The 17,455-nt window shown below is 33.8% G+C and overlaps 1 non-coding gene across 1 annotated transcript; it reads right to left on the bottom strand.

Annotated features, from left to right (window-relative positions):
• Positions 1–3,197: 3,197 nt before the first annotated feature.
• On the bottom strand, positions 3,198–3,301 carry LOC119467576. The gene has a single exon (XR_005196114.1). It is a non-coding gene; the product is annotated as a U6 spliceosomal RNA (small nuclear RNA).
• Between the last annotated feature and the right edge of the window lie 14,154 nt (positions 3,302–17,455).

Below are 17,455 nucleotides of genomic sequence, written 5' to 3'. Positions count from 1 at the left end.
AATTGGTGTATACATACATTTCTCTTGAGTACAAGAAAAATGAAATAACAAAGTAGGTAAAGCAATTGCAGAGGAAGGGTATTAACCATTCAGTCTTTCAGTATTGTTCTAGGTACTAGGCATACAAAAATTAAAACAGAGGAAAAAAGTCAGAAAGAAAAAAGAAAACTCCAGTGTCATGGAGTTAAATTCTATTGTATAAGATCATTTTAAACAATTTCAAATTTTACTTCAAATATTTATGCAAAATAGTTTCTCATCTGGTTTTCCATTTATTTTGTATCCGTGATTAAGTATTTTTTTTAAAAAGTTGTCTGCAAATGATTTCTCCTACATACTCTTGAAAGAATAGCTAAAACTTATCTGTTTTGCTAGTGTCTTCTAAGTAATCAGCAGATGGTTCTATTTATTATCATTATGATTTGTCTCATTCTACTTAAGTTTGTCTTGTTGTTCTTTAGTCTGACTTCTTAGTAATACCTAACTGATATATACCATTCATTAGTTATAATCTCATTAAAAAAGAAATCATTATAAAAAATGATCAAAGAGTTGCTTACTTGAAAATGTAAAAACATATTCATAGATCAGGTTTGTATCAAAGAAGTATGCAAAACTGAGGTTAAAACCACCTAGAAAGCCACAAACGGAGAAACAACTTATACCAAAACATGCGAGCCAAAGCAGTACTCATTAAAAAAAAAAAAAAAAAAAAAAAAAAAAAAACAAAAAAAAAAAAAAAAAAAAAAAAAAAAAAAAATAGCATTGAAAACAAAGCTGTCATATAAACACAATGATGTTCAAAAGAATTAACACTCATCCAAAGAAATTTAAAAAGGAATAAGCCAAAATAATACAGGTAATGAAATTAAATCAAGATAGCTAACACTGATATATATTATATATCGTTAATTAAAATGTGAGCAAAGGTTATTCTTGAAAATGTAAAATAATAAGGTTGTTTTGGAAACCAATCTAACAATACTAGAAACATTAAAAACAGATCTGTACTTCAACTCAACCACCTCACTATGGAGAATTTATCCATGGTATCCATTGTGGGAAAAAAAAATAGAAAAAGTGTGTGCATATGTGTGTATATATGTAAAATTAAATTATATTTTGTTTAGTACTCTATCAGGGATCAAAGATTTCTCTTGTATTTTTCTGCTACTCAAATATGAAGACTCTTGTTCTCAAATTGTTTTATTACCATGACTGATTGCTAAAGCAGAAATATAATTTTATATGAAAATTCATAAAATCTGTTTTAGATACTTTCAGACAGTCATAAAACATGTCTAGTAGTGGAGACAGTATGAATTCATAGTTGTACTTGTCGTTAGTTACTTCTAAATTTACTAAATTTAAAATGCACTTGCTAATTTTTTGTCAATTTTAAATATAAGCCTCTGGTTATTAAAAAGTAAACAAAAACTGTGGGGTGATTTCCAGAATTTTAACCAAAAGCATAATCTGTTATCTCATGGCAACAGCTGTTTACATACCTTAACTTGAATAATGAGCTTTCAACAATTTCAAAATTTAAACACAATCTGGACCCATGTTGATATTTCCACACTCAGGACAAGTAATCATGATGTAGTGTAAAATTCATGTGAAAATCTCATAATCACTAGCAACCACCAACACTAACAACAATTAACCAACAATAACAAGTCAAATCAAGTAAGTATAAACTATACTCTATAGTGACTATTAAAAATTCAGTATTTCGGAACACTAAAAAATACACATATGTTATACAATTTATCATCTTCATTATTTTTAAAGTCATGCTGCCATTTCTTTTTAATATCATTGACTTGTGCATTTATAATTCTCACCCTGTCCCAAACAAGGGAACCTATTACATTTTGTAAACCTCTGCAGGTCATGAATTTTGCACCTCAAAGAGGATATGTGTGTTATTGAAGGCTTAAGAGGACAGCAGTGTGTGAAACAAAGTCTCAGACTAGCACTCGGAAAAAAATGAGTTTTGGTTCAGTTGTTTGACTACATTTAGTAATTTGACTCTTGAGTCTTATCTTTATTCTTTTTGAAAAGATATTATCTTTTCTTTAAGGTCTTTTCCACTAACTGGTGGCAGAGAAAGGTGTTTGGATTCCCAGGACTGTCTTCTTTGCTGACAATGTTTCTTCCAGCCCTAGATTTTCTAAATGTGATTTAAAAACACAAAACTTTAAAAGTTACTATCATAACCATTTTTAAGTGTACAGTTCAGTCATTTAAAGTATATTCACACTGTTGTGCAATCGATCTCCAGAACCTTTTTAGCTTGTAAGAATGAAACTCTATACCCACCAAAATAGCAACTTCCCATATATATGTGGTAATTATATAGATATGTATAATTACTTAGTAATATCTAGCTGTCATAGCCCATATATATTCTTTGTGAAAATATGTTATCTTTTCTTGATATATCAATGAAGGATATATGTATTTCTCCAGTTTTTTCTTTTTATCTGGCAAACTGACCAATCAAAACAATATTTTGTTCATCCATCCATCAATGTTCACTTGGGCAGCCTCCACCTTTTGGCTGTTGTGAATAATGCTGCTATGAACATGAGTGTGCAAATATCTGTTTGAGACTCTGCTTTCAACTCTTATAGATATATATCCAGAGGTATAATTGCTGAAACATATAGGAATTCTATTTTTAATATTTCTATATTGCTACACTATCTTTCATAGTGGCTACTATGAAAATTCACACCAAAAATACACAAGAATTTCTATTTCTTCCACACTTTCACCAACATTTGTTATTTATTTTTTTATGGTTGCCATCCTAATGGTTGCGAGATGATATTGTATTGTGGTTTTGATTTGTTTTTTCCTAATAATTAGTGATTAATCATGACATTTAAAAAAACTTTAAAATTTTTCTTTAAATATAATACAAATGCTACTTTATAATGTAAAATAAAGCTATAGACTTTTTTTTTACATGTAGAAATACATTTATTGACTAAAAAATATGTGCAAATATTTCTCCACAAAATAGCATGTTAAAAAAGTTTCTTTGATAATAATTCAATGTGTGAATGTTGGTTTGAGATAAAGGATACTTTGATTTCATTTTGCATTTCTGTAGGATTTAAAATATGGAAGTTTTATCAAATAAAGGGTTAGAAATATAAAAATTTTGGAATGATTATAAATATGATAAAAATATGGAACACTTCATGGATTTGCATGTCATCCTTGTGTAGAGGCCATGCTAATCTCTGTATCCTTCCTACTTTAGTATATGTGCTGCCAAAGCGAGCACAAAGCTATAGACTTTATAGACATAAACAAGTTCTTGTTCATTGATCAGTAAATCTTCTCAAATAGGCTGATTCATGGGCAAATATATTAGTGAGGTAAAGTCAGAAGTACAAGGTTGCTGAGTTGACCAGAGGATTTAGTTGGATTAATTTCATAGTTATCATAAACCAAACTATCCTGATAAACCTACATCCTCCACAAGGACATGGTAAAACATTCTGTCAATCTGATTTTTGTTTACTAAGCCACTTTTACTGATCAATCCCCACTCTGACTGAACCATTATCTTCTATTTGGATTTGTTATTCTTGTTTCATGAACTATTCTACTTTTTAAGGTGATTTTGCACAGATATAACCTCTTCTAACTAGTTTTATAAAATAAAACATACAACTGAAATGCAATGTACAAACCAGATGAATTCCTGTTTCAAAAAAATGCATATTAAAACTACATGTATTTCAAATTTCTTCTGTATCAAGAAAAACTCATGCTAACTTGTGATAATATGTCTGAACAAGATCCAGTTTGACAATATGTCTGAAAAAGATCCAGTTTGAGGCACTAAGAAGGATAAGACATCAGTTTGAAAAGGGCTCAATCAGAGCAACATGAAGTTTATAAGTTGAAGCAAGAACGAACATTAAATTTATGGTGAAGCCTGGGTGGAAGAATGGTGAAATCACTGTTGCTTTGGAAGAATGCTGAAATCATTGATGATGTTTTATGAAAAGATTATGGGGACAATGCCTCATATGATTTGGCTGTGTCCCCAATCAAATCTTATGTTGAACTGTAGTTCTCATAATCCCCATGTGTCATGATAGGGACCCTGTGGGTGGTAATGGAATCATGGGGGCAGTTACTTCCACATTGTTCTCATGATAGTGAATTCTGATGAGATCTGATAGTTTTATAAGGGGTATTGCCCCTTCTTTGCTCTGCACTTCTCCTTGCTGTCACCATGTGAAGAAGGACATGTTTGCTTCCCCTTCCACCATGATTGTAAGTTTCCTGAGGTCTCCTCAGCCCTGCTGAACTGTGAGTCAATTAAACCTGTTTCCTTTATACATAACCTTGTCCTGGGTATGTCTTTATTAGCATCATAAGAACAGTAAACTGGTGCTACAGAGAGCAGGACGCTGCTGTAAAGATACCCAAAAATGCAGAAGTGTATTTGGAACTGGGTGACAAGCAGAGGCTGGAACAGTTTGGAGGGCTCAGAAGAAGACAGGAAGATGTGGGAATGTTTGGAACTTTCTAGAGACTTGGTGAATGGCTTTGACCAACGCACTGATAGTGATATGGACAAAGAAGTCCAGGATAACATGGTCTCAGATGGACATGAGGAACCTGTTGTAAACCAGAATAAAGATGACTCTTGCTATGTTTTAGCATACTGATCTCATTATGGAGTAGGTTATTTATAAGGAAAGATGTTTAATTGACTCACAGTTCAGCAGGGCTGAGGAGGCCTCAGGATCATGGAGGCAGAAAACTAACAGATATTCAGAACTTGAACTCAACACCTGACCTAATGGACCTAATAAATATCTACAGAACTCTCCACCTCAAAACAACAAAACATGCATTATTCTTATCTGCACATCCACATACTGTAAAATTTACCTCATGATTGGACATAAAATACTGATTTTTTAAAAATGAAAACCATACCATGCCCGCTCTCAGACCACAGTATAATACTACTAATAGTACTGATTTCTATACCATTGAATTATATTTGCATTCAAACAAATGCAAAACTATAAAATTATATGGAAATTAAACAACCTGCTTGAGAATGACATCTGGATAAATAATAAAATTAAGGCATAAATCAAGAAATCCTTTGAAACTAATGAGAACAAATATACAACATACTAGAATATCTGGGACACAGCTAATGCATTGTAGGAGGGAAGTTTATAACACTAAATATCTACATCAAAAAGTTGATAAGATCTCAAATTAATAATTTAATATTACAACTAAAGGAACTAGAGAAACAAGAGGAAATGAACCCTAAAGCTAGCAGAAGACAAGAAATAACCAAAATCAGAGCTAAACTGAAGAAAACTGGGAAGTGAAAAAAATATATACAAAAGGCCAATGAATCCACAAATTTGTTCTTTGAAAGAATTAATGAGAAAGATAGACCATTAGCTAGACTAATAAAGAAAAAAAGAGAAAATCCAAAGGAACACAATCAGAAATGATGAAGCATATGTTACCACTGACCCCAAAGAAATACAAAAACCCCTCGAGGAGTACCATGAATACCTCTATGCACACAAACTAGAAAACCTAGAAGAAATCAATAAACTTCTGGAAATATACCACCTCCCAAGATTGAACCAGGATGAATGAAACCCTGAACAGACCAATAACAAGTTCTGAAATTGAATCAGTAATAAGTCTACCAATCAGGAAAGCCCTAGACTGACAGATTTATGGCCAAATATTATCAGATGTATAATGAAGAGCTGGAACCATACCTACTGAAAGCATTCCAAAAGTTTGAGGAGGAAAGACTCCTCTATAACTCATTCTGTGAGGCCAGAATCATACTGTCACCAAATCTGGCAGAGACACGATGAAAAAAGAAAACTTCAGGCAATAGAAACTAAATGGAAAAGAGAAAGTTGAAATTCTATAAACAAATATATGTGTACATTCAGTTGATGTTCTGGCAAGTGTTCCAGGACAATTCCATGGGGAATGTTTTCCATGGGGAAAACATAGATGCGAAAATCTTCAACAAGATACTAGCAATCCATATCTAGCAGCACATCAAAATGCTAATCTACCACAACCAAGTACACTTTATCCCTGGAATGTAATGTGGCTTCCACATATGCAAATCAGTAAATATGATTAATGATATAAAAATAACTGAAAACAAAAACCACATAATTATCTCAATAGGTGCAGAAAAGTTTTTGATAAAATTCAACATTCCTTCATGTTAAAATTTTTCAACAAACTAGGTACTGAAGGAATATGCCTTAAATAATAAGGGCCATCTATAACAACCCCACAGCCAATATTATACTGAATGAGCAAAACCTGGAAACATTCTCCTTAAAAATCAGAACAAGACAAAGATAACTCTGTCACCACTCCTATTTGATATAGTGCTGAAAGTCCTAGCCAGAACAATCAGGCAAGAGAAAAAAAAATAAAAGGCATCCAAATAGGAAGGGAGGAAATCAAACTATCCCTGTTTTAGACGATATGATTCTGTACCTAGGAAAATCCACAGGTTCTGTGCAAAAGCTCTGAGATCTGATAAACCACTTCCATGAAGTTTCAGGATACAAAATCAATGTACAAAAATCAGTTGCATTCCTATATACCAACAACATCTACACTGAGAGCAAAATCAAGAATGTATTCTGAGTCACTATAGCCACAAAAAGAAAAAAATACCTAGGAATACAGCTAACCAGGAAGGGGAAAAAAACTCTACAATGAGAAATATAAAACACTGCACAAAAAAATCAAAGATGATACAAACAAATGGAAAAACATTCCATGCTCATGGATAGGAAGAATCAATATTTTTTAAATGGCCACACTGACCAAACCAACTGCAGATTCAGCGATATTCCTATCAAATTAACAATGAAATTATTCACAGAATTCAAAAAAAATTATTTTAAAATTCATATGAAACCAAAAAAAAAGCCTGAATAGCCAAGGCAATCCTAAGCAAAAAGAACAAAGCAGGAGGCATCACATTATCTGGCTTCAAACTATACAACAAGGGTACAGTAACCGAAACAGCATGGTACTTGTGCAAAAACAGACACATAGACTAATGAAACAGAATACAGAGGCCAGAAATAATGTCCCACACTTACAACCATCTGATTTTTCACAGTCAACAAAAACAATCAATGGGGAAAAGGCCTCTCTAGTCAATGAATGATACTGGGACAACTGATTAGCTATATGTAGAATATTAAAACTGGACACCTTCCTTACACTATAACCCAAAATCAATTCAAGATGGATTAAAGACTTAAATGTCCAACCTAAAATTATAAAAACTCTGTAAGATAAGACAGACACATAGCCAGTAAGCATATTTTTTAAATGCTCCACACCATATTTAGATAAATGCAAATCAAAACCACAATGAGATATCCTCTCATACTAGTCAAAATGACTATCATTAAAAAGTAAAAAAATAACAGATACTAGTAAAGTTGTAGGGAAAAGAGAATACTTATACACCGCTGGTGGAAAATTAAATTCATTCAGCAACTGTGGAAAACAGTTTAGTAATTTCTCAAAGAACTCAAAGCAGAATTATCATTCTACCCAGCAATTCTATTATTCAATATATATCCAAAGAAATATAAATCATTCTACCATAAAGAGACGTGCACATGCATGCTCATCACGGCAGTATTTATAATAACAAAGACATGGGATCAAACTAAATGCCAATCAGCTGTAGACTGGATAAAGAAAATATGATGCAAATACACCATGAAATACAACACAGCCATAAAAAAGAATAAACTGATATCCTTTGTAGCAATATGGATAGAGCCGGAGACCATTATCCTAAGCCAACTGGCACAGAAACAGAAAGCCAAATACCACATGTTCTTACTTATAGATGGGAGCTAAAAACTGAGTAGTACTTGAGGGTAAAGGGAGGGAAGTGGGTGAGGACCAAAAAACTACCTATTGGGTACTTACTATCTGGGTAGCAAAATAATTTGTAAATCAAACCCCTGTGACATGCAATTTACCTATATTAACAAACCTGCACATTTACCCCTGAACTTTAAATGAAAGTTAATACAAAAATCTAGGTCATGTACAGAATCTGGGTCTTATATATATATAAGAGGGTCATTCCACAGTGGGAGATGAGCTCTGACCCGTTATGTAGAATAATTGCCAAAGCAGAGGACAAGAATTGAGCATTTTAAATAATAAAAAAAAGTTCATTACCTTGTATTATAGGCACTTCAATTTTATTATGAACTTGATTTGAACTTCTCATCTTTCTCTCAAATCCTTGTGTTCTCCTAGGCAGAATTATAGAAATATTAAATTTATACTTTCCTGCACCACTCCCAGTTCCATTCCAAGTGTATCTTGAATCTTTCTACACTTCTCCAGATCCACTACTATCATTTGAATTCAACAATTTTTTTTACCTAGAATATCCCTAAATGGTCTCTCGTTCAGCTTTATTGAGACAGAGTTTACATGAAATACTATTTAATCTTTCTAAGGAACAATTCAATGATTTTTGGTATTTTCACAGAGTTGCGCAACCATCATAACAATCCATTTTAGAACATGCTCATCACCCCCAAAAAGAAACCTTTCGTCCATTAACAATCATTCCTCATTTCTCCCAATGCCCCTAGTTCTAAGTAACCACTGATCTACTTTCTGTCTCAGTAGAGTTACCTACTACGAACATTTTGAATCATTGGTATCATACAGTATGGGTCTTTAGGGACTTGCTTCTTTCACTTGGCTTAATGTTTTAAATGTTCATGCACGTTGTAGCATCTATCATTACTTCATTCATTTTCATTGCTACATTACGCCATATGAATCTACTATATTTAATTTATCCAATTATCAGCTAATGGGCATTTGGGTTGTTTCTATTTTTTGCTATTATAAATAATGCTGCTATGAATATTCAGGTATAAGTTTTTGTGTGGATATATGTTTCCATTCTCCTGGAGTGTAAATCCTAGGTAATGTGCTAACTGCATGTATAAGATTTTATGAATTGCTAAACTGTTTTCCAAAGTGGTTGCTCCATATTACACTTCCACCAGCAGTGCACGAGTGTTCAAAATTTATCCACATCTTCACTGACAGTTGCGTTTGCTCATCTTTTTCTATTATGGTCATCCTAACAGGTATAAAAGTAGCACCTCATTGTTTTGTTTCACATTTATTTATGACTGATGACATTGTACATCTTCAGTGTGTTTATTGGTCAACTGTAGATTTTGTTTGGATAACATGTAAGCAAATCCTTGTCCCATTTTTAAATTGGTTTGAGTTGTAGGTGTTCTTTATATATTCTACCAACAAGTCTCTTATCAGATTTATAATTTGTACAAATTTTGTCCCAAACTGTAGGTTGTCTTTTCACACTTTTGATAGTGTATTTTGAAGCATATTCTTAAATAAAGCCCAATTTATGTTTTTACAGTATTTGTTTTGTTTTTGTCACTTATGTTTTTGTCATGATATCTAAGAAACTATTGTCTAACCCAAGGTCACAAAGTGATGCCTATGTTATCCTCAAAGAGTTTCATAGTTTTAGCTCTTAAATTTAGGGCTTTGCTCCATTTTGAGTCAATTTTTTGGATGGCATGATGAAGAAATCCAGGTTCATTCTTTCGCATGAATGCTAACATTACCACTATTTATTGTAAAGACTTTCCTTTCCCCATGGAATTGTCCTGGAACACTTGCCAAAACATCAACTGAATGTACACATATATTTGTTTATAGAATTTCAACCCTAGTCAATTGATTTATGTCTATTCTCATGCCTGTATGTCTTGATTATTGTAGCTTTGCAGGACGTTTTAAAATAAGCATACATAAGATCGCTAATTTTGTTCTTTTTTAAGATCATTCTGGCTATTCTGGGTTCCTGGCATTTATGTAAAAATTTTAGGATCAGCTTGTCTATTTCTAGAAAGATAAACAAAGCACCAGTTGAGATTTTGATAGGGGAGCATATTGATTTATCTTTGGAGAGTATAGCAGTCTTCCCTTATCTGTATTAGGACTGCCATAATAAATAACCAAAAACTGAGAGACTTAAAAGCCTCTCAGAAATTTATTCTCTCACAGTCCTAAATGAGACAAGTCTGAAATCAAGGTATAAATAGGGCCATACTTTCACTGGTAGTTTCTAAATTATTGACGAGAATGTTTGGAGTTCTGGGCTTGCAGCTGCATAACTCCAATCTCTGCCTCCATTGTCACATGGCAATCGTGTGTGTGTCTGTGCCTTCATGTGGTGTTCCCCTCTTTATGTGTGTATGTATCCATGTCTCTTCTACTCTTAAGGACACCAGTTATAGTGAATTAAGGGCTCATCCTCTTTCAGCAGGATCTCTTGTTAACTTACACTTTAATTGCATTTTCAAAGACCCTAGTTCCATATATGGTCACATGCACAGGTTCCAGAAATTAGAAATTCAATATATCATTTCTGGCATTCACAAATCAATCCTCAATACTTCCCATCATACTAGATTTTTAAATTAATAATATATAGAAATAAAATTAATTTTCCATCATGATCTTCATTCCTGCATCCTTATTGAATATGTATAATAGTTCCAATGTTTTTTAGTGGATTTCTTAATGGTTTTCTATGTACAAGATCATGTGATCTGCTAATATAGTTTCACTTCCTCCTTTCTTATCTATGTGTTTTATTTTATTTTCTTTCCTGATTGTCCTGAATAGGATCTCTAATACAATGTGGAATAGAAGTGACAAGAATATATATTCCTGTCTTGCTCCTGATCTTAGGGGGAAGATTTCAGTCTTTCATCATTGGGTCTGATGTCGGCTGGATTTTGTAAATGCTTATTATGATATTGAGTCAGTTCCTGTCTATTCCTAGTTTTTTGACTTTTTTTTTTTTTTTTTTTTTTAAGGAGATAGAAGAGCCTTTAAGGAGGTAATCAAGGTTAAATGACATAAGGGTGGAGCTGTAAACCCATAGTATTGGTGTCCTTCTAAAGGGAAGAGACAGTAGAAATCTCTCTCTCTCTCTCTCTCTCTCTCTCTCTCTGTGCACACACAGAGGAAAAGCCATGTGAGAATACAGTGAAAAGGTAGCCAGCTACAAGTCAGGAGGAGAGCATTCACCAGAAACTGAATTTGTTGGTACCTTGATCATGGACTTTTAGCTTTCAGAACTGTGAGAAAATAAATGTCTGTTTTTAAGCTAGTCTGTGGTATTTTGTCATGTCAGCCCAAGTGAACTAAAACATGTGGTGTATTGCATTAGTTAATGCTTAGATTTTAAAACATCTTTGCATTCCTGTAATAAATGCCACTTGGTCGTTGAAATTGATGTTTTTTATATGTTGCTGGATTCAGTTGGCTGATATGTTATGAGAATTTTGTACCTATATTTATATGGGTAGCTTGATCTTTAGTTTTCTTTCTTGTAATTTCTTTGTGTGGGTTTGGTATCAGAGTAATACTAATCTCATAGAATAATTTGGAATGTGTTCATTCATCTTTTACTTTTTGGAAGAGTTTGTGAAGGATTGCTGTTAATTCTTCTTTAAAGGTTTGGAACAATTCACTTATGAAGGATCTGGAATTAGAATTTTCTTTGTGGGGAGGATTTTGGTTATTTATTCAGTCTCTCGTTGTAGGTCTATTCTGATTTTTTTATTTCTTCTCCAGTCAGTTTTGAGAGTTTGTATATTTCTTTAAATTTTGTCCCATTTGATCTAAATTATCTAATTTGTTGATTGCTCATGGTACAGCAGTTCTGCCCTTATTTGTCATTTAACTTTCCATAGTTCCAGTTATCTGCAGTAAATTGGAATCCAAAAATGTTAAATAGGAAATACCAGAAATAAACAATTCATAAGTTTTAAATTGCACATCATTCTAAATAGTGTGATAAAATATCTTGTCACCCTGCTTCACCTTTTTTTGTTGTTGTTGTTAATAGAGACAGGGTCTCACTGGAGTGCAGTAATGCAATCATAGCTCTGCAATCACTGCAGCCTTGAACAACTGGGCTCAAGTGATCCTCCAACCTTAGCATCCCCAGTAGCTGGGACTACAATATGCAACATCACACCTAGTTGATCCTGCCTTATCTTGCCCAAGACATAAATCATCTCCTGTGTTGCATACTATACCCACACATTAGTGAATTAGTAGCTGTCTTGGTTATCGGATCATCCTGACATTGAACCATTGATATTGTCATGGCTCAGTGATGTGAGATCACCCAAAGCACATGGTCCTTCTGACATATTATCAGAGGATCAGTTATTAGCCTAACACTATGCCACAATACCCAAGTCATTCACCTCATTTTCTCTCAGTGGGTAGGTATCTCATTATCTTGCATTATCATGAGAAAAAGGCAAGTACAGTACAATAAGATATTTTGGGAGAAAGAGAAACAGACTATATTTGCATATTTTTGTTAGAGTATATTTCTATAATTATTCTATTTTTATTAGTTATAGTTAGTCTCTTGCAGAGCCTAATTGATAATTGATAAATCTATCACAGGTATGTATGTTAAGGAGAAAATATAGTATATAAAGCTTTCAATATTATCTATGGTCTCAAGCATCCACTTGGGATTTTGACACATATCTCCCACAGAGAAGTTGTTACTACTACATTTCTTTACATCCTTTTAAGTTCAGCAGTAATGTCCTCTCCATTCCTGATGTTATTAACATAATTCATTTTATTGGTCTTTTTCAAAGAACCAACTTGTGAGAGAGAGACCCATAAGTGCTGAGGCAGGAGTCAGAAGCCTCAGCCTTGTCTTCTGCTAGCTTTCGAGTTTTTTTTAAATCTTGCTCCTCTAGCTCTTTCAATTTTGATGATAGGGTGTCGATTTTAGATCTTTCCTCACTTCTCATGTGGGCATTTATTGCTATAAATTTCTCTCTAGACACTGCTTTAAATGTGTCCCAAACTCAAAAGCTAGCAGAAGGCCGGAAATAACTAAGATCAGAGCAGAATTGAAGGAGACAGACACAAAAAAACCCTTCAAAAAATCAACAAATCCAGAAGCGGATTTTTTGAAAAGATCAACAAAATAGACCACTAGCAAGATTAATAAAAAAGAAAAGACAGAAGAATTAAATAGATGCAATAAAAAACGATAAAGCGGATATCACCACTAATTAGACAGAAATACAAACTATCATCAGAGATTACTACAAACAACTCTATGCACATAAACCAGTAAACCTGGAAGAAATGGATAAATTCCTGGACACTTGCATCCTCCCAAGACTAAGCCAGGAAGAAACTGAAACCCTGAATAGACCAATAACAAGGGCTGAACTTGAGGCAGCAATTAATAGCCTACCAACCAAAAAATGTCCAGGACCAGATGGGTTTGCAGCCGAATTCTACCAGATGTACAAAGAGGAGCTGGTACCATTCCTTCTGAAACTAATCCAAACAATTCAAAAAGAGAGAATCCTTCCCAAATCATTTTATGAGACCAACATCATCCTGATACCAAAACCCGGCAGAGACTCAACAAAAAAGAAAAAAGAAAACTTCAGGCCAATATCCATGATGAACATAGATGCAAAAATCTTCAATAAAATACTGGCAAGCCGATTGCAACAACACATCAAAAAGCTTATCCATCACAATCAAGTACGCTTCATCCCGGGGATGCAAGGCTAGTTCAACATATGCAAGTCTATACATAACCCACCACATAAACAGAACCAAGACAAAAACCACATGATTATCTCAACAGATGCAGAGAAGTCCTTCAACAAAATTCAACAGTCCTTTATGCTAAAAACACTCAATAAACGAGATAATGATGGAACATATATCAAAATAATAAAAGTTATTTACAACAAACCCATAGCCAATATCATACTGAATGGGCAAAAACTGGAAGTATTTCCTTTGAAATCTGGCATTAGGCAAGGATGCCCTCTCTCACCACTCCTATTCAATATAGCATTGGAAGTTCTAGCCAGAGCAATCAGGCAAGAAAAAGAAAGAAAGGGTATTCAGTTAGGAAAGGAGGAAGTCACATTGTCTCTATTTGCAGACAACATGACTGTATATTTAGAAGGCTGCATTATCTCAGTCCAAAATCTCCTTAAACTGATAAGCAACTTCAGCAAAGTCTCAGAATACAAAATTAATGTGCAGAAATCACAAGCATTCCTATATGCCAATAACAGAACAACAGAGAGCCAAATCAAGAGTGAACTCCCATTCACAATCACTACAGAGAGAACAAAATAGGAATACAACTAACAAAGGATGTAAAGGACCTCTTCAAGGAGAGCTACAAACCATTGCTCAAGGAAATAAGAGAGGATGCAAACTGATGGAAAAACATTCCATGCTCATGGTTAGGAAGAATCAATATTGTGAAAATGGCCATACTGCCCAAAGTAATTTATAGATTCAATGCTATCCCCATCAAGTTACCAATGATCTTCTTCACAGAACTGGAAAAAACCACCTTAAACTTCATATGGAACCAAAAGAGAGCCCACATAGCCAAGACAATCCTAAGCAAAAAGAATAAAGCTGGAGGCATCACACTACCTGACTTCAAACATGGTACTGGTACCAAAAGAGATATAGAGCAATGGAATAGAACAGAGGCCTCAGAGGCAACGCCACACATCTACAACCATCTTATCTTTGATAAACCTGACAAAAACAGCAATGGGGAAAGGATCCCCTGTTTAATAAATGGTGTTGGGAAAACTGGCTAGGCACCTTCAGAGAGGAGAAACTGGACCCCTTCGTGACACTATATACTAAAATTAATTCCAGATGGAATAAAGATTTAAACATAAGACGTAACACCATAAAAACCGTAGAAGAAAACCTAGGCAAAACCATACAGGACATAGGCATAGTCAAGGACTATATGACTAAAACACCAAAAGCATTGGCAACAAGAGCCAAAATAGACAAATGGGATCTAATTAAACTCCAGAGCTTCTGTACAACAAAAGAAACAATCAATAGAGTGAACCAGCAATCAACAGAATGGGAAAAAATTTTTGCAATCCACCTATCTGACAAGGGGATAATATCCTTAATCTATGAAGAACTAAAACAGATTTACAAGAATAGAAACAAACCTGTTCAAAAGAGGGCCAAGGAGAAATCACAAGGGGAATCAGAAAATACTTTAAGATGAATTAAAATAAATACACAACACACCAAAACTTAGTATGCAGCTAAAAACAGGCATACAGCTTAGTGAGAAATGTGTAAGGGTAAAATACTCTACTTTTTAAAAGTTCTTAAATTGATAGACCAATATTCCATCTTGAGACACTAAAAGAAGAGCAATAATTGCTAATTCCAGCCTCAAACTCCTGGGCTCAAGCAACCCTTTTGCTTCAGCCTCCTGAGTGGCTGGGACTACAGGTGTACACCACCGTGCCCAACAATTTTTTTTGTTTGTTTTTTTGTAGAAAATGGGGACTTGCTACTGCACAGGGTTTTCTCAAACTCTTGGTCTCAATTCATCATCTTACCTTGGCCTCTCAAAGGGCTGGAGGAGCGACCACACCTGGCCTCACAATATATTTTTAAGTGATTTCCTTATTGGTTTCTCTAAGGCTCACCATACTTAACATAGCTTATCAGAATCTACTTCAAATTTATACTAACTTAAATTCAGTGAGATACAGAAATGTAACTTCTACATAGCTCACTTCCCTCTTTCCTGTTTTGGTGACATCATTGTTACATACGTAAACATCTATGCATGTTATAAAATCAAAAACAAAATAAATTAATATAATTTTACTTTATACAATTATACAGTTACTAAGGAGACTCAGGGATAAAAGCAAAGCAAGAATAGAGTTTGTTATTTTAATCTTCTTTCTTACCATTTTAGGTTTACTTTTCTCCCCTGTGGATTCAAGTTACTATCTGGCATCATTTCACTATTCCACAGCAGCTTTGCTCCTACCCACTTCCTCTGTTTTTATTGTCAAACAAATTACATATTTTTTGCTACAGAATGAATAATATAATTATGCATATATATTTTATGCAAGTTCTTTACATGATTTAAGAAAAGCAGCAGCAATATGCACATATACTGTCTTTTCTAATTACATAATTATCTTTACCAGTGTTTTTCGTTTTATGTGTGTGGATTCAAATTACCATGTATGATTTCTTGCTTTCAGTGTGAATGACTTCCTTTAGTAGTTCTTGCAACATAGGTCTGTTCACAAAAATTATGTTTTTGTTTCTAGGAATATTTTATTTCATCTTCATTTTTGAAAGGTTTGTTGACTATAAAATCTTGTTTGACAGGGCTCTTCCGGCACTTTGAATATCTATTACCATTACTTTCTGTCTTCCACTGATAATTTCTGAAGATTAGTCAGCTGTTAATCTTACTGGGGATTTCCTTATACATAATGAGGAATATAATATGTATACATAATATACATAATTGACTGCTCTACTCTCCCTGCAGTCAATATTTTCCGTCTTGTTTTTCAGCACTTTTCCTATGCTGTTTCTAGGTATGGATCATTTTGTGCTCATCCTACTTGGAGTTCCTTGATCTTGGGTGTATAGACTGATGATTTTTTTCAAATTTGAAGAATTTTTGGTCATTATTTCTTTGGATAGTTTTTCTGCTCTTTTTTCTCCTCTCTTTCTAGCACTACAATTATGCATATGTTGGTGCAATTCTCTGAGGCCTTTACATTTTTCTTCATTCTTTTTCCTCTCTGTGTTTCAGATTGCCTAGTCTTGATCAAGTTATACATAGACATTATGAAGTCTATATTCAAGTTTGCTGATGACTTCTGCCACTTTGAGTCTTGTTGTTAAGCCTGTCTAGTGAATTTTTCATTCCAGTGATTGTGCATTTCAACATCGGAATTTCCAGTTAGTTCATTATTTAAAATAATTTCTATCTCTTTTAATATTTCTCTGATGAGACAAACAGAGACAGTTTGATATAAAACAGTTTGATGTAAACAATCAAAACAGTTTGATGTAAAAACTGTTTTTACAAAAAGGAAATTATCCTGTGCCATAGCAATCTTCCAAGTGTTTACTTTGCTCTAGAATATGACTGTAAAACCAGAGTATCTATAGCATTTAAATTGATCCAAGACACATACATTTAAACATTGCTGACAAACTGTCTTTTTCTCCTTATGACTGGATAAAGAACAGGGTAAACAAAAGTTGAATTTCCATTTATCCATAATGTACCACAATGAACATTCTTCTTCAAAGTGAATTCATAAAGAGGACATCCTAAGCTTTTGATCAATCTTATGGGAATCTAAAATAGCTTTTGATTTCTATACACTCAGAATCATAGAAAGGCCTTGCTAGATGAAGCCACTGGAACCAACTGGGTCAAACCTCCAGT

Source organism: Cebus imitator, unplaced genomic scaffold (genome assembly GCF_001604975.1).
Source record: "Cebus imitator isolate Cc_AM_T3 unplaced genomic scaffold, Cebus_imitator-1.0 Scaffold14, whole genome shotgun sequence".
Lineage (NCBI taxonomy): Eukaryota > Metazoa > Chordata > Mammalia > Primates > Cebidae > Cebus > Cebus imitator.
Note: the sequence above shows the minus strand (reverse complement) of the source record. Positions and strands in the feature narration are given on the sequence as shown.